The sequence below is a fragment of the Anabrus simplex genome, chromosome X, assembly GCF_040414725.1.
Source record: "Anabrus simplex isolate iqAnaSimp1 chromosome X, ASM4041472v1, whole genome shotgun sequence".
Lineage (NCBI taxonomy): Eukaryota > Metazoa > Arthropoda > Insecta > Orthoptera > Tettigoniidae > Anabrus > Anabrus simplex.
Genome location: NC_090279.1, coordinates 1,722,633 through 1,745,919, shown reverse-complemented (window position 1 = coordinate 1,745,919; position 23,287 = coordinate 1,722,633).

The window sequence follows — 23,287 nt, the reverse complement described above, 5'->3', positions numbered from 1 at the left end:
TCTGTGGTGTATGGCCAGACAGTGACTTTTCCAGTATTCTCCTGCATTCTAGTGTCGTCGGTATGAACCATCTCGCCACTCTCCCCCTCCACCGAGCGAGTATGCGCACGTAAACATTGCGACTGTGGTCTGACATGTAGGCTTCTGGCCAGTCGCCATTAAGGTTTTGCTAGTGAGCTGTGATGGAAGGACGGCGTGCTTCTCCGCTTGGCGGGGTGGATAGAGTGATTATCATGGACCCAGGGTGACGTTCGCTTGATACGGCTTATGCACTCTTGAACTGTGAAAGGTAATTTTAAATTTTATTACCATTTAATGTACCTCGCCTGGAATTTTTGAATGCACTCTAAGGATTACCTTTACCATGCGTAAGTAAGGATATGACGCTGAAGCGAACTCACGACTATGGCAAGATGCACTGTAAGTGTTTTTTCAACTCATCTTTAATATGTTCCAACAGGTGAACTGAATATTTCAAAATGTGAAGTGCGTACCACGACAGGATGTAACTTTGCATCAACTTAACTCTACGTTTTAGCCCTGAGGTGTTTGAACATTATTCGAGTCAAAAAACTTATATGTAAACTACTTTTGTTTACCAGGGACTTGCACCTGCTGTGAATTAATATTAATTCTTATTCTTGGAAATTGTAAATTTAATACTCAATATTTGGTAGCGGCTTTCTAGCCCTAATAAGTAGGGGTTAATGAAATGTTTTGGCAGGGTTATTAACCAAGCGAGTTGCTGCAAGGATGTGGAACAAACGTTCGTTTTCCATCTTAATTTTCCCACTTCTGGGTTATATTATTAAATTAATTTGTTTGGTATTTTCGTGATTTTTCGACGTCCTGTTTTTCTTTTGTCTCTTAATATGTACATGCCTATTGTTTGGTGGCCTATGATTGGTCATTTTCCTTAACTACCTAGCGTGTTTTCGTTGCCATGGGAATATTATGTTAATTGATGGTGATGCTGATTGTTGATGGATGTTGGTGGAAATGAATTGATTTCCCTGTTATGAATTTAGTATTGTGAGTTGTTTAACCTGTTTTTCTTTTAATTAATTTAGGAATTTTTGTCTCCCTGTTGGCATATTTTCCTACCCTGTGTCGTGGACGTTATTATTATTATTTTGGAGTAAACTAATTCTTGGAAAATTGATCGTAATATTCCACCCTTCCTTGTGGGAGATCCTTGGAATATACCCCAAATAACGTTTCAGTATCAAGAAAATCACTATTTAAGTACAACTATATTACCATTCTCTACAAGAGGGGATGTTTCACTGACATGGACATGACGCATATGAAAAAAGATTTCAAAGTCTTTTAGGACTTACTGGATTTAAAAATGATAACCTCCCTAAAACCAGTAGCTAATAATAATGAAACTGAAGCAAAGATTTATTTAAATCAAGAGAATTTGTCAGACAGACAAAGGTCTGCCTTCCAAAAATTAAAATTACCAAGCTTCGACAGAGACATAATGTTGTGACTATACTTCAAGGGCAATTTTTGAAATAAGATCACTAGAAATTAAGGCCTAACTGGAATCAAAAGTTTCAAAATATCACCTTGTCCCTGAAAGTTTAGACAAAGAAAACCCTAGAAAAACATTGCCATGATTGAACCAAATATAACCATACAGTAGAACTTAATTCATAACCACTACCACTGCCCTAAGCTGATTGCATTGGAGTATGCGAAGCACATCTTTGAATGTATAAATAAGCTCTGCCCCACTTGTAGCATTATAATGAAGTTAGACATTATTATCAGCTTCTCGACATGTTCATTAAGGCTCGTCTCTACCCCATTTATTCCTTCTAATCTGAATGGGTTGCATCGACGCAGATTTAATATTCAATTGCTTGTAACTGACAAAATATGAACTGTATATGCCAAAAAACTTGTGTATTTGTTCATCTGCTTTAGTAGGTATTGACATGATTTAAAAATATTTTTCAGTTGCTGACTACTCTACCAGTTCAAAAAATTACATATATGATGAATGGATCAAATGGACATATCCATTAATATCAATGCTGCCCTACCTGCTGGTCACTACACAAACAATGTTCGACTACCTCCACGACTAGGGAGTGCTGCATTGTTTCTGTGATCAAATATGGCTGGTCATCAGCGGTTACTGAGAAATCTATATGAAATATATTATACGAAATTAGTGAGAGTAAACATGAAGAGGAAGCTGATGATGCATTGGCTAATCCTGAATTTGTGTTTTCCAAAAAACTGTTGACGATCACGTTTCTCTGGAGGGAGAAGAAAATGACGAGCTCCAAGTATCTGGTTATAAACTACAAGAAGAGACTGACTCTGTACAAAAAGAAGTGTACATATCTCAAAATGGGCCGGAATGGAGAAAACAACCATATTGACAATCAGGTGTAAGGTACGTTCCACATTCAGCAGAACCCCTATTTAACGTTTTTACAGGGACCTGAATTTCTATTGTTAAATGGGGGTTAACATAAATTGTGCCATCATACATTATTTACACAATGACAGCAATAAAAGAAGGAGATATCTACATTATACACTGTACTGTAGTTACAGTTTGTGCTTCATTTTGGCAATTTTTTGTTGGTGAATGCAAATCTCTTCAGTTTAAGGTTTTTCTTATAAGGTTATGCATGATTTTTCATAAAAGGCAGGAAAGATACCGAACTCACACAAACCCATTAAAATTACTACAGAACAGCAATCAGTTTGTTTAAACATTATTGTGGATGTTTTCCAAGCAGCAGCCGACTCATTAGCATGTATTTTCTAATTCCAATAGACTGAACACCCATATTACATTTCCTTCTTAAGAACTGCAATAGCATCAGTCCAGAGGATTGTTGCAAACATTGCCAGTTTCCTATTTCAAGCGGCATCACCTAACCTAGGTATCAATTGCAAGAAATCAGCTTCATTTCCCGTATCAAATCCTATTTACAAAGAAACAGTAACAGTAAAAATGTCCACCTATTTGATACTTATATTTGCATTAAGCAAATCAATTAATCACACACAGTACATGTTTCATTCCATTTTGAAACATCTTCAGCTGTATTACATTGCTTAGGTGAACTCATTAAGTATTTATCTTTTTAAGAACATCTCAAACAGGTACCTTGTTTTTCTTAAAATCTACATAAATTTAAAATTTGAAATAAATTAAAATCAATGTGGATGGTTGAATGGGGTGGTAAAATGAGAGGGAAATGTATCTGTTTATGGTTAGTCTATTAAAAAAATCTATTCACTTGAACAGATACTGTAAAAAATGATTCCAGCACTTTTATCACCAAAATATTCTGCTTGTCTTCTAATAAAATGTTTTTTTGAAAATATAACTTTCCTTTGTCACTGTTCTGAATATTACAAGGTGTTCTCTTCGTTTGCTCCTTCAAACGTGATTGCTATTTGTTTTAAATTTACAAAAATATCTCTTGAATTCAGTTAGTTCAGGATCCCTGAAGCTGATTGCTGTTTTACTATTAATAAAACAGCTTCCCCGTAATATTGTAGCTAAAATCTGGTATGTCCTTGGAGGAGCGCAGCTAATGCAGCCTTCGACCCCATTCAACCATCCACATTCATTTTAATTTATTGCAAATTTTAAATTTATGTAGATTTCAAGAAAAACAAGGTACCTGTTTGAGATATTCTTAAAAAGATAAATACTTAGTGTTTTCACCTAAGCAATGTAATACAGCTGAAGATGTTCCAAAATGGAATGAAACATGTACTGTGTATGATTAATTGATTTGCATAATGCAAATATAAGTATGAAATAGGTGGAAATTTTTACTGTTATTCTTTCTTTGTAACATAGGTTTACCGCGCACATTTTATAAAAATAAATTTCAAGCTCCCTGTAGAATAATAACAATTTTACTATAAATATACATGGGAACAGCCATTCTGAAATTTAACAAGATGCAAAAGTGCATAACCTAACCTCTGAAATTAGTTATGCACACCACTGTATCTTGAGAAGTATCGCATAATTATTTTATTTCAGAACATAGTAAATTAAGCAATCTTTTACTTCAGCTTTTATTTCTAAGAGTTAACAAATGCTGTCATTGCACTTATTGCAAAAATATGATATCCCGATGTTTAATACACCAGTCTGTGTTGTGAGAAGACCTCAGACTCACTCAAGATCAATTCACTCATGCGTCGCAATGAATCAACACAGAAGACGATTGATCACATTCAATATAAACCCTGGAGTAGAGTGTATGAATATTGGTAATGGATAAAAACTAACATGCCTGAATTTGCCTGTGATAATGGATGAAACGGTAAAAGGATTCTCAATGTATTGTAACTAAAGGATATTGCACAGATTAATACAGGAATTTTCATAGATTATAATAACATTGTCATTAAAACGGGGGTTCTGTTCTACTACATCGGCCGCGAACAGATGTCAATCAGAGTCAGACATCTCACTTTAGCTCTAAGTGCCCATGCTCCAAATTCCTCTTCTGCCTTGAATCATTCTTAGCAAGCTTACAACGTCTTTTGCAGTGGTTCTTAATGTCCCATAACCAAAATGAATAGAAATATAGAAAAATTTTAACATTTCCTTAACGTTAAATGCGAGTTTTGCCCTACAGTATTTTGAATTATGTAAAATTGAATATAAAATTGCATTGCTCTTATGGAATAATTTTCAGGACCTGAAATTTCTTCCATTAAATGCGGGTTTATGCTAAATCGAGGTCACACAAAACTGGGGTTGCACTGTAATATGAACAATGCTATTGCTTCATTTACATCATGGACCCATATCTATAGGCCTATATGCTCTTCAATATTTTAGTTGTTTATATTAGTAATACTTCAGAGAAATGTAAATTTCAATTATGCGTATTCCAGATTGAGTAAGATAATGAGAATTGCACCTGGACCCACGAGATATGCTCTTCAGAGGACAGGTGATCCCAGATGTTGGCAATGAAGTTATTCATCATTGGTAAAATGCTGGAAACCACTTTATGGGAAAATTGAAGAGGGTTTTTGCAGATAAAGGGAAAGCTACAAGCCTATTTCTTTGATAGAGTTTGAAGCATTTCTAGATATGTACGATTTACACAATTTGGAAACAATAGCAGTTTCTGTTTTCTGTTAACTGCTAATAATCACAATCAACAATAACATGCAGTTATCTATACTTGCAGGCTTGATTTTGCTGGAGTATAAAAATCAGTGGGCAAATCACTTCAAGAAGTATGGAATGAAGCAGACGGTCACGCTATCCTTCGAGCTACAATATCTCTTCAACGGTCCTAAATGATAACCCAGTTTTGAGCTTCGATAATAAGGAAGAGAGACCAGCTCATACAAGTAATGGCAAGTTAACAGCAATAAGAGAAGTTCATGACATGTTCGTTTCACAACTAAATAAAGTGTTTGTTCCATATGAAAATAATACTGTGGATGAACAGCTGGCTTCCTTTAGGGAAAATGCCTCTTTAAGCAGTATTTATCTACCAAACCAAGAGGAAAATATGGAACAAAATTATGGCTCCTCTCGGATTTGGACACGGTTTATGTGTGCGCCTCTACAGTTGACAATGCTACACCAGTAAACAGAGAGAGAGAAGTGAACAATGGAAGGAATGTGGTATTGAGACTTGTCAAAGATATTGAGGGAACAGGGAGAAACGTCACTACAGACAATTTCATCACCGACTTTACCCTGGCTAGTGAGCTTCTGAAAAAGAACTACAATTTCAAAAATGACAATTTCCTACTGGAACATTCCTAGAGACATAACACTTGCTGATCCCATTTTGCATACTCCTCAAATGGACCTATTCCCAAGAACTCAAATTTTCATACACCATTTAATAATGTATCAGCAAACTCATAAAAAACTAACCAGTTCTCCAAAACACAAAATTGAGATGAATCTCTGATGGACAGGTTAGTACAATTACTTACGAAAGATAAAAGGTGAATATCAAAGAGACATATGCACGTGCTGGCCAAGAAAGGTTATACTATGGATTGTACACAGGGGTAAGATATAAATAATGCACAAGCAGTCAGGAAAATACAAGGACACTAGTGCATGAACAAGAACTGGCTACTTCAGATGTATTGAAAGACAAGGCACAACAATTTACAAACAGTACAACACACAAAAAATCAAAAGGTAATTCACAACCAAACACAAAGGAAATACTACAAAGGTCAGTGAGAGTGTCACTAACATTTACAATTAGTTTCATTAAACAGAACAGACATTTCCTAACCAACTGTACAATGAGAAATAAAGGAATATTATGTAACAAACAGAAAAAAATTAAGAACAGGTGACTGAATAAAAGATCAGCATTTTCAATTACAAAATCTGGACATACAGTAAGAATTGAAATGACTAGAAATTATAAGCGTAAGCAAGTTCAAGATAAGACTATTATGCAGTACAGGAATGTAAACAAATTTTTAATTCCAGGATTTTTGAGAGAATTGACACACAGAAAGTTCATTTTCACATAAATTCCAGAAGTATTCCAAATAAAGGAATCAGACATGCAGCTGCACCTTTATGGATACATAATAAAATATTACCACTCAAGAGTCTTGATGATGATGATGATGGTGATGATGATGATGATGATGATGACGATGCTTGTTGTTTAAAGGGGCCTAACATCTACGGTCATCGGCTCACTCGAGAATCAAGCGCAGTTTACAATACCTTATGGTCAAGAATAAGTCCCATACCAGTCTGAAAATTTACACCAACATAACACAAAGATTTTGACCTCTGTCCAACAGCCAAAGAGTGCATCAAGGTAACAGGTAAAGACGAAGACTTGTATAGACGACATGTCATGACACATGGCACTAGAAACGCCGAAAACATCCATGAAGAGTGTAGAGTGTACAATCTAAAACCGATGCTGCCATCCATGTTTGATGCAGGTAATCGGCTGACTGCAGTACCGTAACTGCAGTAGTGTGCACATGTCAAATGCCAAGAAGAAAGCAGTGGTAAATGACGAATGCAGCAGAGGTGAGTTGACAAGATAAAACCTATGCCTCATCAATCTCTACTCGTATGCAACCTACAAAACAAAATTCACTATTTTGGATAACATAAGAGAACAACACCAATGGAAAAACAGCATGAAACAAACTTCCAGCAACACATGATGACAGACACGTCAGTTAGATACACTGTATAACTCCCTGTGAAGAAATGCTTTAAAACTTGGTTGATCTAAACAAATGGAAATTAAGCATGTCCTGTCCCTGGAAAAAAACGTCTGAAAAATAAGAAGTTTTGCCAGGAATATATTAAATTCATGTTAGAATTCAAATCACTTGATAACATGAGAGGAATGTGAAAACCTGCAAGAAGAAAATCACTATTAAATTCCACATTACCCTGTCATAAATCATTCAAGTAAAACAGCAAAAACACTTGTTAAAATCAACGCTTCAGACAAGACTGACAATGGCATTAGTCTCAACTACATACACCATGAAGGGTCATCCACTCAAGAACATCTCTTCTCTATAATCATCTGACTGCAGGCTCAACAAATAGCATTTACGTGTGTATGTCAGATTGTTTAGCAATAAAATGTTGCTCTGTGTAAAATGCAAGGCAGCAAAGCTTTAAAAAATATTGGTTTTTCATAACTCTCCCTTCAAGGTCTGAGATTTGCGGAGCCTTTCTCTTGACAAGACTATTCAAAGAAAACATTAAAGGCTCCCAGTTTGAAGTAGCTAAAGATACAAATGAGTGGCACCATGTGCCGTCCAAAGAGAAACCCGCTGACTTAGTGTCCAGACGACCACAAATGAGTACAATTGTCAACAATACAGTTTGTTGGCATAGTTCTGGATGGTTGAATCAAGATCCTTTGAGTAGGAATAAATGAAAATGTGATGTTCGAATTAATCTCCCAGTTCAAAAAATGCTACAAATGCTTCTTAGAGACTTGATGATGACTTATTCATAACAAAAGTTTCAAGATTAAAAAAAGTACAGAGAGTAGCTGCATATTGTTTTTGATTTATCTCAGATTGTTATAAACAAGAGTGAAATTCAAGTCCACTGTTCATATCGGAGTTGAACCCTCCACTCAAATGTTGCATTAATGTTCTGTAGAAAATATTAAATCATATTGATTATAACCATAATCATAGATCAAGAAGCCATCTCCTTGTTGGCAGAAGACTGCACAATATCTTAATTCTAGTGGGGAGGAAATATTAGATCATTCTGTATATATATATCATCATCTCACTAATCTAATTATCATTGCGGAACAACTTCGACTACTTTCTCATGGCACTCAACCCTTGATCACATCTCTGAGAGGCAAGTTTCGGATCCCATCAGCAAGGGGGGCGGTAAAGAAGCAACATTTATGCACGTCTCAAGGGTCGTAAGTTAATGCAGATACTTCTGAACAATTAACACGAAATACACAAAGTGTACGCGTACCCATTCCTTAATACTTACCAAGAATTGCACCAAACAACAACGAAAACAAAACACAATACTTACCATAAGGGCAGTAGCACCAAATACGAAGCGTGGAGGGCAAAATAGGGAGTGAAAAGGGCTGGATCTTACGTTAACATTTGACAGGTTGGCAGGTCAACATTGTTAACTACTAAATGACAGATGAAATAAAATTGTAAATACGATGTTTACTTAAAGAAAAAAACAATTCATAGCATTTATAGTTAAATAAATACTTTATTTCTTTAAAAAAATAAAGGGTAACTAACTTTCTTTCAAAACACTTAACATTTAAATAAATGAACAGAATTCATTAAAACTTACAGTAAGAGATTCCTACTTTCAAAACTTTAATAATTAAAGAAGCAATAAGATAAATAAATGAATATTATATTACTAAATTGTACTAACTCAGACCAGTAGCAGAATTATAATACAGGGGATTACAATCTTATTAACAAATCCCTTTTGTAAAAATATTATTTTTAATTTTAATATTAGACTTTAAACTTTAAGGTATACCTTTGTAAATTAATTACTGGCCATAGATAATTAACTTGTTGCAACAAGGATTCAATCTTCCTTTTGTCAATCACTAGGCAATACACACCATACACACGAACCCGAAATATGTGGCAAGCAGAACCAAAATTACAAAATAAATTAAAGAAATGAACCAAAAGTTAATAACTAGGAACCAGAAAAATATTCCCCAAATTCATACAATATTACAAAGGGAGGAAAAAAAATATTATGTTCCACAATGTAAACAGAACAACAACACACGCTAAAGGTCCACTAGCAACTCACGACCCAAGCTATAAAATTTTTTTAATAATAGGCAAAGCCTGCCAAAATCTTTAGCGTTCACCAGATAATAAATATTTAGGCTAGTGACGTAACAAAGCAAGAAGAAAACAAAACTACGTAAGAAGAAGGAATGTGAGCGTTAATCACCTCGAAGTTCATGAACCGGGCAAAGAAATTTCAGATTTCTACAACCGAGGAGTACTGACATGACTAATAATAATAATAATAATAATAATAATAATAATAATAATAATAATAAAATTATAATTACATGTATCATGAGATTAAATCCATAGAAAGTGGCATTTCCTATAAGGAATAATTTTACAAATGACCAAGATGGTCGTTATTAAATTAACTACGAGGTGGCCTTGGAACCACGACAATGAGCACATGAGATAAGACCGAACGCGGGAGACATCGGCAAAAAAGGGATTACATAACAAGACACAATTTGGAAAATCACACGAAATCAGATACAATCAGAGCACGCATTTCAAAATCAGAAAGAAACAGGCAGTAAGAGAAACACACCGTGCAAAAGTAAAAAATAATAATAAAAATAACAATAGTAATAATAATAACAATACGAACAACCAAAAACATACGCACACCGTATATGGAGCAGAAAACCAAAAACGTACAACAATCTCAATAATAGCAAGGTAGGAATGACATAATGCATATATGTTCACCGCGGGTTTCCAATTCGCCTCGTAATTAAATTTACATATCACTTTTACATGAGAATTTTATCAATAGTGAATTAAATTTTTCAGTCGGCTATTAAATTTCCAAATACCTTGTATAGAGTTCAGATTCAATTCACACTACATTGGCGATAACTCGAGGTAGGCCTAAAATTAATTAACAGTGACAACGTTGGTTCGTAAACGGACAAGATAATGTTTTTGAAAATTCCAAGACGACGGTTGTAAACAATGTCACCTCCAAGTAATCCACTGAAGTTGGCGTTGCTCCAAAATAATTTTTGAATAAATATTACTTACATGCTGGTGGTTTTGTATCCAAATTAGTGTAATCCTTTATCACAAACTTACACCAGAAACATGTTTTCAGAGGTAATCTGCCTGCCTTGGCACGCAGGCCCACAGTCAACACTCACATAGTAGAATTAAAAGAATCAGTAAAATACAAAATCACTATCACTAGAGGAACATAAGATTGAAAACGTATTTAGGCATATCGCCTACTGTATCTCCCGCCTAACCGGGAGTATCCAGCTCCATTTCGTTGCTTTTCAATAGTGATGGGAAGTGCTTTGCAAACCTGCTACTAAATCACTGCTGGTGTGAAATCACATTTCAACCTGCTGGCGTGTTGGCCAGACTAGCAGGTCTTAACTGCGATTGTGATGTTTCGCAGGCGGCAGCGCTGCGCTGCGAGAAATCCTTAAACTAACGGGATCAACCAGAGTGAAACGCACAGAAACGCCAATAGTAGCAGCCAATAGCAGTTAGCAGTTAAGAAAGCAATAGCAGATAACCTAATCAAGTACCGGCAGCGCTGCGCTGCGAGAAATCGATAAACTAACTTGATCAACCAGCGTAAAACGAACAGCAAGGCCAATAGTAGCAGCCAGTAGCAGTTAGCTGACTAGCAGTTAAGAAAGCAGTAGCAACTAATCTAATCAGTAATCACAGCATCACACTCACAAGTCCAAGCCTAACTGTGACCCACACCTGATCAATCAGCGTGAAACGCGCAGCAAGGCCAATAGTAGCAGCCAGTAGCAATAGCAGACTAGCAGTTAAGAAAGCAGTAGCAACTAATCTAATCAGTAATCACAGCATCACACTCACAAGTCCAAGTCTGTGACCCACACCTGATCAATCAGCGTAAAACGCGCAGCAAGGCCAATAGTAGCATCCAGTAGCATTTAGCAGACTAGCAGTTGAGAAAGCAGTAGCAACTAATCTAATCAGTAATCACAGCATCACACTCACCAGTCCAAGTCTAGCTGTGACCCACACCACAGTCGCAGTTGCGGCTGCGCTGTGATTGTAAACACCTATTGTCGACATTTTCATACGATCACAGGAAGGGAAAGTTAACAGAATCTGCGGCCATGAAAGCCATCTTGCCCATTTTTGAAAGGAGCTATTGTCGTGTTGTAGGATTTATAACCACCCAACCTGTGATTTATTTTAGTCTTCTCATTATCTCATTCTGTTTATTGGGTTGTGGCTTGTGGTTGTAGGTCTAAAAGTGAAAAAATTGTGATGATAGCAGTTGGGTTGACTAAGTATTTTAATCAGTGATTTGTGACCTTGTAGGCATATTTTGCCTACTGGTTTGGTTTTTACACTATTATACAGTAGTATAAGCACGGTATTTGGTACTAAAATTAGTGGTATTTCTAACAAGAGAAGTGGCAGCAGGCGAACTCTGAGTGAGTTTAGGGCATTTTATCAGAATAGTCTTTTCCTCCTCCTGCCCCACTCTTTGGCTGAGTGGTCAGCGTTGAGGCCTTCGGTTTATAGGGGTCCCGGGTTCGATTCCCGGCCGGTCGAGGATTGTAATGTCATACTAATTTTTCTTGTATCCGGGAGATAGTGGGTTCGAACCCCAATGTCGGCAGCCCTGAAGGTGGTTTTCCGTGGTTTCCCAACTTCACACCAGGCAAATCCTGGGACTGTACCTCAATTAAGGCCACGGCCGCTTCCTACCCACTCCTAGGCCTTTCTTGTCCCATCGTCGCCATAAGACCTATCTGTGTCGGTGCGACGTAAAGCAAATAGCAAAAGAAATTCTTCAGGCTCGGGAACTGGGTTTTTGTGTTTGTCCCAACACTTTCCTCTTCACATTCACACAACACGCTACACTACCATCCACCAGAGAAACACGCAAATTACATCCCTCCATATTCCTCCTCTGTGAACCATGTGACCTTGCCGCGGTGGGGAGGCTTGCAGTGTCCCAATGATGCAGATAGCCGAGCCGCAAGTGCAACCATATCTGTTGAGAGACCAGACTAACGAATGGTTCATCGAAAGGGGGGTAGCAGCCTTTCGATAGTTGCAAGGGCGGCAGTCTAGATGATTGACTGATACGGCCTTGCAATAATACTCAACAAGGCTTAGCTGTGTTGATACTGCTACACGGCTGAAAGCAACGGGAAACTACAGACGTAACTACCTCCCGAGGACATGCAGCTCTCTCTGTATGAATGATGTACTGATGATGGCTTCCTCCCGAGTAAAATATTCCGGAGGTGAACTAGTCCCCCATTCGGATCTCCGGGTGGGGACTACATGAGAGAGGGCGATCATCAGGAAGATGGAAACTGACATTCTGCGAGTCGGAGCGTGGAATGTTAGAAGTTTGAATCGTTGTGGTAGGTTAGAGAACCTGAAAAGGGAGATGGATAGGCTAAAGTTAGATTTAGTTGGTATAAGTGAAGTACGTTGGCAGGAAGAACAAGATTTTTGGTCAGGCGACTACCGAATTATCAACACAAAATCAAACAGGGGAAATGCAGGAGTTGGTTTTGTACCGCGCGGTACACCTCCGCGCCGCTAATTCAAACATTGCGCCTGTTGAAACTCCTCTACTGGAGGAAGCCTGAACTTTAACCACCATGTTAATTCTAAAGTTTCTCAGAAGATGTCACTATTGTAAATTTTGAAGAGTTCTGAACTGTGTCCTTTTCGATTTATATTTGTTTTCTCTGTAGTGAGAAGTGTGAACATTCTCTTCTAGATGGCACTACTGAAGAACTACAATTGTGCACCCTAGTGCGAAGTGAAAGTACTGTTTTTTGAGAAATTTTGTGTTCATAAGTTTGTTCTTTGATAAATTTTTTCAGTCATTTTTTCGGTTGGCAGTGTAACCCTTCTCTTTCCGCTTGTTTTGAATTTGCCAATCCCGAATTTCCTTAAATAATTTTTAACCAATAATGTGTGTCTTCTCCGATATGGATATGTTGCTTGATCCTAGCCAATAAAGTTGAGGGGAGTGTGGGTTCTCGTTCATGAAACGTCTCGAATTTTCCACGAGGATATATAAACTGCTAATTTTCTTGTTTCCTGGCCACTTCAGTAACATATTTCCTAGTGTGATTATGTAGCAGGGGGCGGGAAGCGCCTCATTCTTCGGGCAGCAGTTCATCCATCAGGTAATGGCCTTTTAATAACTTCTTTGCTTGCTAGCTCAGCAGTTTAACCCTCGGGGAAGGTTCGAAACTTTTATCATGTAACCTTCCTTTAAAATGTAAAAGACACTTGGTATAAAATTCCGTCTCTTTAACTACAAATCCGGATAGAGTGTGCCTAACCCTCTCGAGATCCCTCTCATATTGTTTTTGAGGTGACTACGTTTTCACTACCGTTTTTCTTCATTTCATTCCGGGCTGAGTGGCTCAGACGGTTAAGGCGCTGGCCTTCTAACCCCAACTTGGCAGGTTCGATCCTGGCTCAGTCCGGTGGTATTTGAAGGTGCTCAAATACGACAGCCTCGTGTCGGTAGATTTACTGGCACGTAAAAGAACTCCTGCGGGACTAACTTCCGGCACCTCGGCGTCTCAGAAGACCGTAAAAGTAGTTAGTGGGACGTAAAGCAAATAACATTATTATTATTATTATTATCTTCGTTTCATAATGTAATAAATTTTTTATATCGTGTCACCTCCGTAGTATGGGATTAGCTCTTGCATAAGCGGCCTAGAACCAAATAGGTTTTTAAAAAGGTGTATCAGGAGTGCAAGTTACGCCTCCACTCTAGTTGGTATTTTGGGGCCATGTAATTGTCCTGTTTCTTTATTGAATAGGCCTCAGTAGGCTGGGTATCATTACCCCTGTTCTTGGGAGCCCATAGGGCAGCTTGAACGTTGAGTTTGGTGTGGCCTTTGCATTGGCCTGAACTTTGAGAGCGGGTTGCTCTTTCTCAAATTTGGTTTCTGTGTGCCTCGAGCAGGCTTAACTGTGTAATTGGGAGCAAGTGCTCCTTGATATGATTGGGTTTTTTGCCCCTTTGTTGAACCTTATACGTTGGTAAAGCTGGGCTGATTGTTCAAGGATTGTGTGTCTGGAGGACTCGAAGCCCAAGTCATTAACAAATTGTAATTGTACGTTCTTAACTTGATGATATATAACTGAGTTCCTGTCATACTTGTTATTTCTTGATCTTGAAAAGAAAATATAACCTTTGTTAAAGTTTTAAATTAACTTTAATTTCGTAAGTTGAGACCTATTCATCCCAGCACCTTCTTTCACCTCTAATTACCACGGATAACTCCGTAACAAGTGGTAGCAGAGCGTGGTTGAATGAGTCTCAATTTAGCCCCTTTTGACGGCTAAAAATTGCTTTGATTCGAACTCTAACAATTTTCACAGTTGCTGGAATTTTTTTATTTTTCTTTCTAAAAATTTTCTGTCATCATGTCCGGCCCGCGCGATGTTCTCCATTCTTTCCATTTGCGTAAAGAAGAATTAATTTATGAACTATCTCTCAGAAACGTTCAATCTGGAGGCACGGTTGCAGTCGACTCCAATAAGCTAAAAGATTCCCTTGATTTGCCTATTACCATCTCGACTTTGGGAGAGAAAGAGAATGAGGACGCTCTCTCCACGATCAATGATAATACTACAGAGCTAGCATCTGTAGTTAGTTTTTTGAAGTAAGTGATCCATCTCCTAATGAACTCAAAAGAGTACAGGCTAGGTTGTACCACTTTTATAATAGGGTGTGTGATCTATTTTCTCTGAAGTTAAATGACCTTCAGGGTAAGGAAGCTAGTGCCCTTGCCGAAAACTTGTCCCAAATGTCTAGTAAAGTTAGTCAGTAGTTATCTGGACCTGCTATCCCTAAAGTCGACCAACCTATGGTAGTAAATATTGTAAGTGTGGAGGATTCCTCTAAAGAGGAAGGAAGTTGTACTGAGGCGACTACACAACGAACATCTGCCCCATTAGGAACCGAGTCCGATCGTCGCACGTCCATTCCACCCTTTGTGTTAAATAGGGCACCTTCGGAATCTGCTTCTCCGCCACTTAGGCCCCTTTCTACTATGTCACCTTGTTTCAGCAGTTTACCCCATCCATTAGCTATGTTACTTAGGGGTATCTCCAAGTTTTCTGTTAACTCCACAACCGATGACATTGCTTTCTTAAGGTTTTTACTTGAATTCCAGGATCATGCCCTTGGTTTTTCTCTTTCTGCTTGTCAGACTTTGCAAATCATATATCCCTATGCAATTGGTGTTCTCTCCGATAAGATAGTTAGGGCAATCGCTGAACAGTCATCCATAGAAGACTTCCACGCCCATCTGTTAGCTAATTTTATTCCAGCTCGAGCTAGGTCATCTCTAATTCAGAAGTATTATTATAGAGTGCAGCGACTTGATGAAAACCTGGCGGACTTCATACAAGACATCAAGTTCTATACTAGGGTATTTGCCCTTCATTTCCCTGAAGATCAAATTGTTCAGGCTATTGTAGAAGGTATTTCACCTCCTTACAGATCATACTTGTGTTTTGCGTCGCGTCCACAAACTTTCGCTGAGTTAAGAGGCTATCGCTGTCCCAGCCGAAGGCGTCAGATACGTCGATACGTTGCGTGTCGCGAAAGAACCCCCTCCATCCTCTAGTAGTTTTCGGCCTCCTCCTCGCCGACCCATCACACCCCATAAATGTTATGCTTGTGGGTCGCCTGACCATCTTCGCAGTACATGTCCATTGATCAAGTCTAGTGGGAGAAGGAATGGAGCACGGTCATCTCAAGGTTGCTTTAAATGCGGCGCGTTTTCACATATTGCCAAGAACTGCCCTAATGCTAACAGCACTCCCTCCTGCTCAACTTCTGGTGCAACTTCCACCAAGGTCAATAATAATAAGTGACTAGGGGCTTTGGCTGAGACAGCGAACCCTTCTTCCCGAGGCTCAGCCCCAAGTAAACATATCGCAATTTCAGGGAAATCTCAGGCTTCAAATTTATCTTTCGAAGGTCCCAAAGGATGTCTTAGGATAGCGGCGGATACCCCCGCACCTGTGCCTTTTCTCAAAATTGAATTAAATAATGAACCTGTAACAGATCTATTAGATTCTGGCAATGTTTGTTCTATTATTTCGGCTGAAGGGTACTCCAAATTGAAAACTGTTTGTAGTCTTCCTGATTTTTGTTCGACTTCGGTTCAATATGTTTCCGCAAATTCCTCTCAATTAGAAACTTTAGGTTTTCTGTATGCCAAAATTCGTATATCTAAATTTACTTGGAAAGTTAAATTGTTTGTGGTAAAGCACTTATCTTGCCCCATTATATTGGGAGCCGACTTCATGTCCCATACTGGCCTAATGCTCGATCTTCAAAGTAAGTCGTGCACATTCAAATTTGCTTCTAATTGTAAAATCACCTTATTGAAATGTAATTCTGTATCATGTTCATCTGTTTCGCCTACCCAGGATGAGATGTTGTTAGATCTTAGACATCTACCTGTGGAGCAGGCTGATAGTATTCGTAAGTTGTGGCAGTCGTTTCCAGAGGTGTTCTCGGATACTCTTGGTGTTAAGACCTCATTGAATATAAGATTGAGGTTACGGATTCGATTCCTGTCCGTTTCCCACCTTATAGGCTATCTCCACCTAAAATGAAGGCGCTGAAAGAAATCATTGATCAGATGCTGAAGGACGGTATTATTCGGCCCTCTAAGTCGGCGTATTCTTCGCCTATTTTTCTAGTCCCGAAACCCCAAGGTGGCTTCAGGCCCGTGATTGATTATAGGGCTCTCAATCGGAAGGTGGTGTTACAATCTGTGCCCCTTCCAGACCTTCACTCTTGTTTTTCACGGTTTCGGAAGGCTAAGTTCTTTACCATATTGGATCTGAATCAGGCCTATAATCAAATTCCTCTGGCTGAAGAATCTAAACATCTTACAGCGTTTGCCACGGATTGGAATTTGTATGAATACAACCGCGTACATTTCGGGCTCCCCACGGGAGCAGCTGTACTCACTAGACTGCTAGATAGGATCTTCTCCGACATCAAATTCGAGTACTTGTACCACTATCTTGATGATGTCGTCGTATTTTCGGAGACCTTCGAAGAACATCTAGATCATCTGAAAGAAGTTCTCAATCGCCTCTGAAAGGCTGGATTAACTGTGAAGTTGTCCAAGGTTGCCTTCGCTAAGCCCTCCATGTCATTCCTAGGGCATATTGTGTCGCCCGATGGTGTCGCAGTCGATCACTCTAGAACGCAGGCCATCCGTGATTTCAAGCCTCCCAAGGACATCAAAGGTATTGCTAGGTTCATTGGTATGGTGAATTTCTTCAGGAAATTTATTCCAAATTTCGCCAATAGAGCGGCGCCCTTGAACTTACTTCGCAGGAATGGCGTCAAATTTGAGTGGGGACCTTCTCAACAAGCCGCTTTTGAAGATCTCAAATTAGCTCTGTGTAACGCCCCTGTTCTGGCCATGCCCGATTTCTCCATAAATTCATCGTCCAAACCGACGCGTCACCGCCGGCGGTAGCTGCAGTCCTTCTTTAAGAGACTGAACTGGGGAGGCGACCCATCACCTATGCATCTAGTACTCTGTCGGCTCAAGAAGCCAAATATTCCATCTATGAGCTCGACGGTTTGGCAGTCTTATTTGCTTTAGAAAAGTTCCGTCTCTATCTGGAACATGTCAAATTTGACTTGGAAACCGATAACCAAGCCTTAAGTTGGGTCTCAGGTAGACCGCGTCGTACTGGTCGTATAGCCCGGTGGGCCATCCGAATTTCTGCTTTCCAATTTGATGTTAGGCATATCAGAGGTACTGAAAACGTGGTGGCCGACGGACTAAGCCATATGTTTTTTAATGATGTAGAGACCCCGGATCTGGATGATAGTTCTTCAACTACCGAGTCCATACTATCTGAGGTTAATGCCATTCTGACTGATGCTCCCATGTTGCTTAGGGATATTGAAAAATATCAACGTGAAGATCCGACGCTGGCTCCGATCATGGAAACCCTTTCTTCTGGGGAACATGTCGCCCCTTATGTATTGAGGAATGATGTTTTATGTTGCCCGTCGAGGCATGATCAAAAAATGAAAGTTGTAGTTCCAGCTGTTCTTGTACCAATGATCTTCAAGTACTACCATGAGACCCCATTGGGGGGGGCATTTAGGCATCTTCAAAACCCCAGAAAAGATTCGTGAAATGTTCATCTGGAAGGGTATGGACGGAGAAATCCGTGAATTGGTAAAATCTTGTAAATCATGTTGGCTTAGTAAACCCACCATGTCCACCAAGGTAGGTCTATTGTCTTCTCAGCAAGCATCACGCCCAATGGAACGCCTCTACATAGATTACGTAGGACCCTTTCCCCAGTCAAAGGGGAATGCCAACAAGTTCATCCTTGTGTATGTATATGGCTTCACTAGATTTTCTTGGTTATTTACCACTAAGAAGGCTACCGCGCAGTCTACTATCTCTTTTTTAAATTCGATATTTGCTTCTTTCGGTCCGTGTCAATATATTGTATCTGATAATGCTAAAGCTTTCACATCCAATCTCTTTCGTAAATTCTGTTTTGATCTGTCCATATCTCATGTGACTACTTCGGCTAATTATCCTCAACCATCTCTAGCTGAACGGGTAAATCGTAATCTGAGGTCGGCCCTTATTGCCTATCATCACGAGGATCATTCTAGGTGGGACACGTCCTTGCATTGGTTAGCTTTTGCTTTGAATTCGGCGGTTCATGAATCTCATAAGTTTACTCCAGCTTCCTTGATGTTCAAGTTTGTACCCAACACGCCGCTCTCTAACCTTTGGTCTCTTAGTGATATTCTACCTGAGACAACAGATCCAGATAATATTAAAGATCTTTGGAAGAAGGCTAAAGCCAATCTTAAAGTGTATCATGAAAAGGTTAGGGAAAGATATGATCGTGGACGGAGACCCACCCATTTGAAGGTAGGTGACCAGGTGATGGTCAAGAACTTTGTTCCCGCGGGCAAGCTTGCCCCAAGATTTCATGGGCCGTGCTTTATTGTAGATTTTCTCACGCCGGTCACGTTGTTATTAAGCAATCCAGCCACCGAGAGGATATTTAGGGTTCACCTGTCCCAGATGAAACCTGTGTAATTTCCGCACTAACTTAGCTCGTTTTTATTTCTTGTTACATTTTGAAAAAAATCTGAAGGTTATATTTTTGGTTTCATTTTGAGGCTTTCTGCCCTTGGAATTATGTTCTTTGTTTCCTTATGTTCATTGTACAACCTCCCCCGAACAGTTAACCTGCTATCCTGTCCTTGCCATGGCCATTACCAAGCTCCCGTCTCCTGCTCAACCACACACAGTGGCTAATTAAAATGAGATAAATATTTCCGCTGGCCCCTCAGCTCCACCACAAGTACTGTACCCGAAAATCATTATGGTCCAACAAATTCTGCCGCCGAGATCTTAATGTTTCAGTGCCCCCGCAGCCACGCGGCGCCGTGCCGCTACTGGAGTAGAGCAGGGGCCCGATCTACTTCAGTGAGGTCAACCAGTGTACGGCGAGCCGGAGCCCTCCTCCCGGCCAAGGCTGATGTGCGGCGCACTCCCTGCAACCTTCCCGCGGTCTATAAACATTCGCCGAGTGTGCGGCGTGCTTCAGCACCACTACCCCTCTCATAGTGCGGGAGAGCGGTATCTCAGGGTACTTGAGGGGTCCGAGCGGCCTCCTCTAGACACAAGCTGCTGCGGCTGGTCTCGCCCTCAAGTAATATACTTAATCAGCTACATGGACATTTCATATCAACAATTACTACATTTATGGATTCAACTGCAACATTTGGTGGACTTAGAATTTTTTTCCTTTCAAGAATTAAAAGTTTTTCCTTCTGTATTCAACTACTACAAGCATAAAGACATTACATCAAAAGCTACTACAAAGAATTTTGAAACTGGATCCAACCAATTTAAGAAAACTTGTTTGTAAATCCTTCTGCAATTAATTTCTACATCAACATCATAACCTGAACGTTGTTTTAAAACATAATCTGGTGTTCTTGTGTGTTACCCCTTGGGGGGACTTTTTTTTGGGGGGGGGGGAGGTCTGTGCCGGGCGGTACACCTCCGCGCCGCTAATTCAAACATTGCGCCTGTTGAAACTCCTCTACTGGAGTAAGCCTGATCTTTAACCACCATGTTAATTCTAACGTTTCTCAGAAGATGTCACTATTGTAAATGTTGAAGAGTTCTGAACTGTGTCTTTTTCGATTTATATTTGTTTTCTCTGTAGTGAGAAGTGTGAACATTCTCTTCTAGGTGGCACTACTGAAGAACTACAATTGTGCACCCTGGTGCGAAGTGAAAGCACTGTTTTTTGAGAAATTTTGTGTTCATAAGTTTTTTCTTTGTTGAATTTCTTTCAGTCATTTTTTTGGCTGGCAGTGTAACCCTTCCCTTTCCGCTTGTTTTGAATTTAGCCAATCCCGAATTTCTTTAATTAATTTCTAACCAATAATGTGTGTCTTCTCCGATATGGATATGTTGCTTGATCCTAGCCAATAAAGTTGAGGGGGGTGTGGGTTCTCATTCATGAAACGTCTCGAATTTTCCACGAGGATATATAAACTGCTGATTTTCTTGTCTCCTGGCCACTTCAGTAACATATTTCCTAGTGTGATTATGTAGCAGGGGGCGGGAAGCGCCTCTTTCTTCGGGCAGCAGTTCATCCATCAGGTAATGGCCTTTTAGTAACTTCTTTGCTTGCTAGCTCAGCAGTTTAACCCTCGGGACAGATTCGAAACTTTTATCATGTAACCTTCCTTTATAATGTAAAAGACACTTGGTATAAAATTCCGTCTCTTTAACTACAAATCGGGATAGAGAGTGCCTAACCCTCTCGAGATCCCTCTCATATTGTTTTTGAGGTGACAACGTTTTCACAACCGTTTTTCTTCGTTTCATAATGTATAAAAATTTTCCTATCGTGTCACCTCCGTAGCATGGGATTAGCCCTTGCATAAGCGGCCTAGAAAGAAATAGGTTTTTAAAAAGGTGTATCAGGAGTGCAAGTTACGCCTCAACTCTAGTTGGTATTTTGGGGCCATGTAATTGTCCTGTTTCTTTATTGATTAGGCCTCAGTAGGTTGCGTATCATTACCCCTGTTGTTGTGTGCCCGTAGGGCAGCTTGAACGTGGAGTTTGGTGTGGCCTTTGCATTGCTTGAACATTGAGAGCGGGTTGCTCTTTCTCAAATTTGGTTTCTGTGTGCCTCGAGCAGGCTTAACTGGGTAATAGGGAGCTAGCGCTCCTTGGTATGATTGGGGTTTTTGCCCCTTTGTTGAACCTTATACATTGGTAAAGCTGGGCTCATTGCTCAAGGATTGTGTGTCTGGAGGACTCGAAGCCCAAGTCCATTAACAAATTGTAATTGTACGTTCTTAACTTGTTGATATATAACTGAGTTCCTGTCATACTTGTCATTTCTTGATCTTGAAAAGAAAATATAACCTTTGTTAAAGTTTTAAATTAACTTTAATTTCGTAAGTTGAGACCTATTCTTCCCAGCACCTTCTTTCACCTCTAACTACCACGGATAACTCCGTAACAGGTTTAATAATGAATAAGAAAATAGGACAGCGGGTGAGCTACTACGACCAGCATAGTGAAAGAATTATTGTCGTCAAGATAGACACCAAACCAATGCCCACCACAATAGTGGTCTATATGCCTACTAGTTCAGCGGATGATGAAGAAATTGAAAGAATATATGAGGAGATAGAAGATTTAATACAATATGTAAAAGGTGACGAGAATCTAATTGTGATGGGAGACTGGAATGCAGTGGTAGGCCAAGGAAGAGAAGGTAATACAGTAGGAGAATTTGGATTGGGACAAAGGAACGAAAGAGGAAGTCGGCTGGTTGAATTCTGCACTGATCATAATTTAGTCCTTGCCAATAATTGGTTCAAACACCACAAACGACGGCTGTATACGTGGATGAGACCTGGAGACACTGGAAGGTATCAAATAGACTTCATTATGATTAGGCAGAGATTCAGAAACAAGGTGTAGGATTGCAAAACTTTCCCAGGAGCAGACGTGGACTGTGACCATAACTTGTTGGTCATGAAATGCCATCTGAAGTTGAAGAAATGGAAGAAAGGAACGAATGCAAAAAGATGGGATCTAGACAAGTTGAAAGAAAAGAGTGTAAGGGATTGTTTCAAGGAACATGTTGCACAAGGAATAAATGAAAAGCCTGAAGGAAACACTATAGAGGAAGAGTGGAGAGTCATGAAAAATGAAGTCAGTAGGGCTGCTGAAGAAATGTTAGGAAGGAAGAAAAGATCAACTAAGAATCAGTGGATAACTCAGGAGATACTAAATATGATTGATGAACGACGAAAATACAAGAATGCTAGAAATGAAGAGGGCAGAAAAGAATACAGACGATTAAAAAATCAAGTGGATAGAAAGTGCAAGGTAGCTAAGGAAGAATGGCTGAAGGAGAAGTGCAAGGATGTCGAAGGCTGTATGGTCCTGCGTAAGGTAGATGCTGCATACAGGAAAATCAAGGAAACCTTTGGAAAAAGGAAATCTAGGTGTATGAATATTAAGAGCTCAGATGGAAAGCCACTTCTAGGAAAAGAAGACAAAGCAGAAAGATGGCAGGAGCATATTCAACAGTTGTATCAAGGTTAAGATGTAAATAATTTGGTTCTGGAACATGAAGAGACTGTTGATGCTGATGAAATGGAGACCCAATTTTGAGGTCAGAGTTTGACAGAGCTGTGAGTGACCTCAACAGAAACAAGACACCTGGAATTGATAACATTCCCTCTGAATTACTGACTGCCTTAGGAGAAACCAGCATGGAAAGGTTATTTCATTTAGTGTGCAAGATGTATGAGACAGGAGAAGTCCCATCCGATTTTCGGAAGAATGTTGTTATACCTATTCCCAAGAAAGCCGGTGCTGACAGGTGTGAAAACTACCGCACCATTAGTTTAGTATCTCATGCC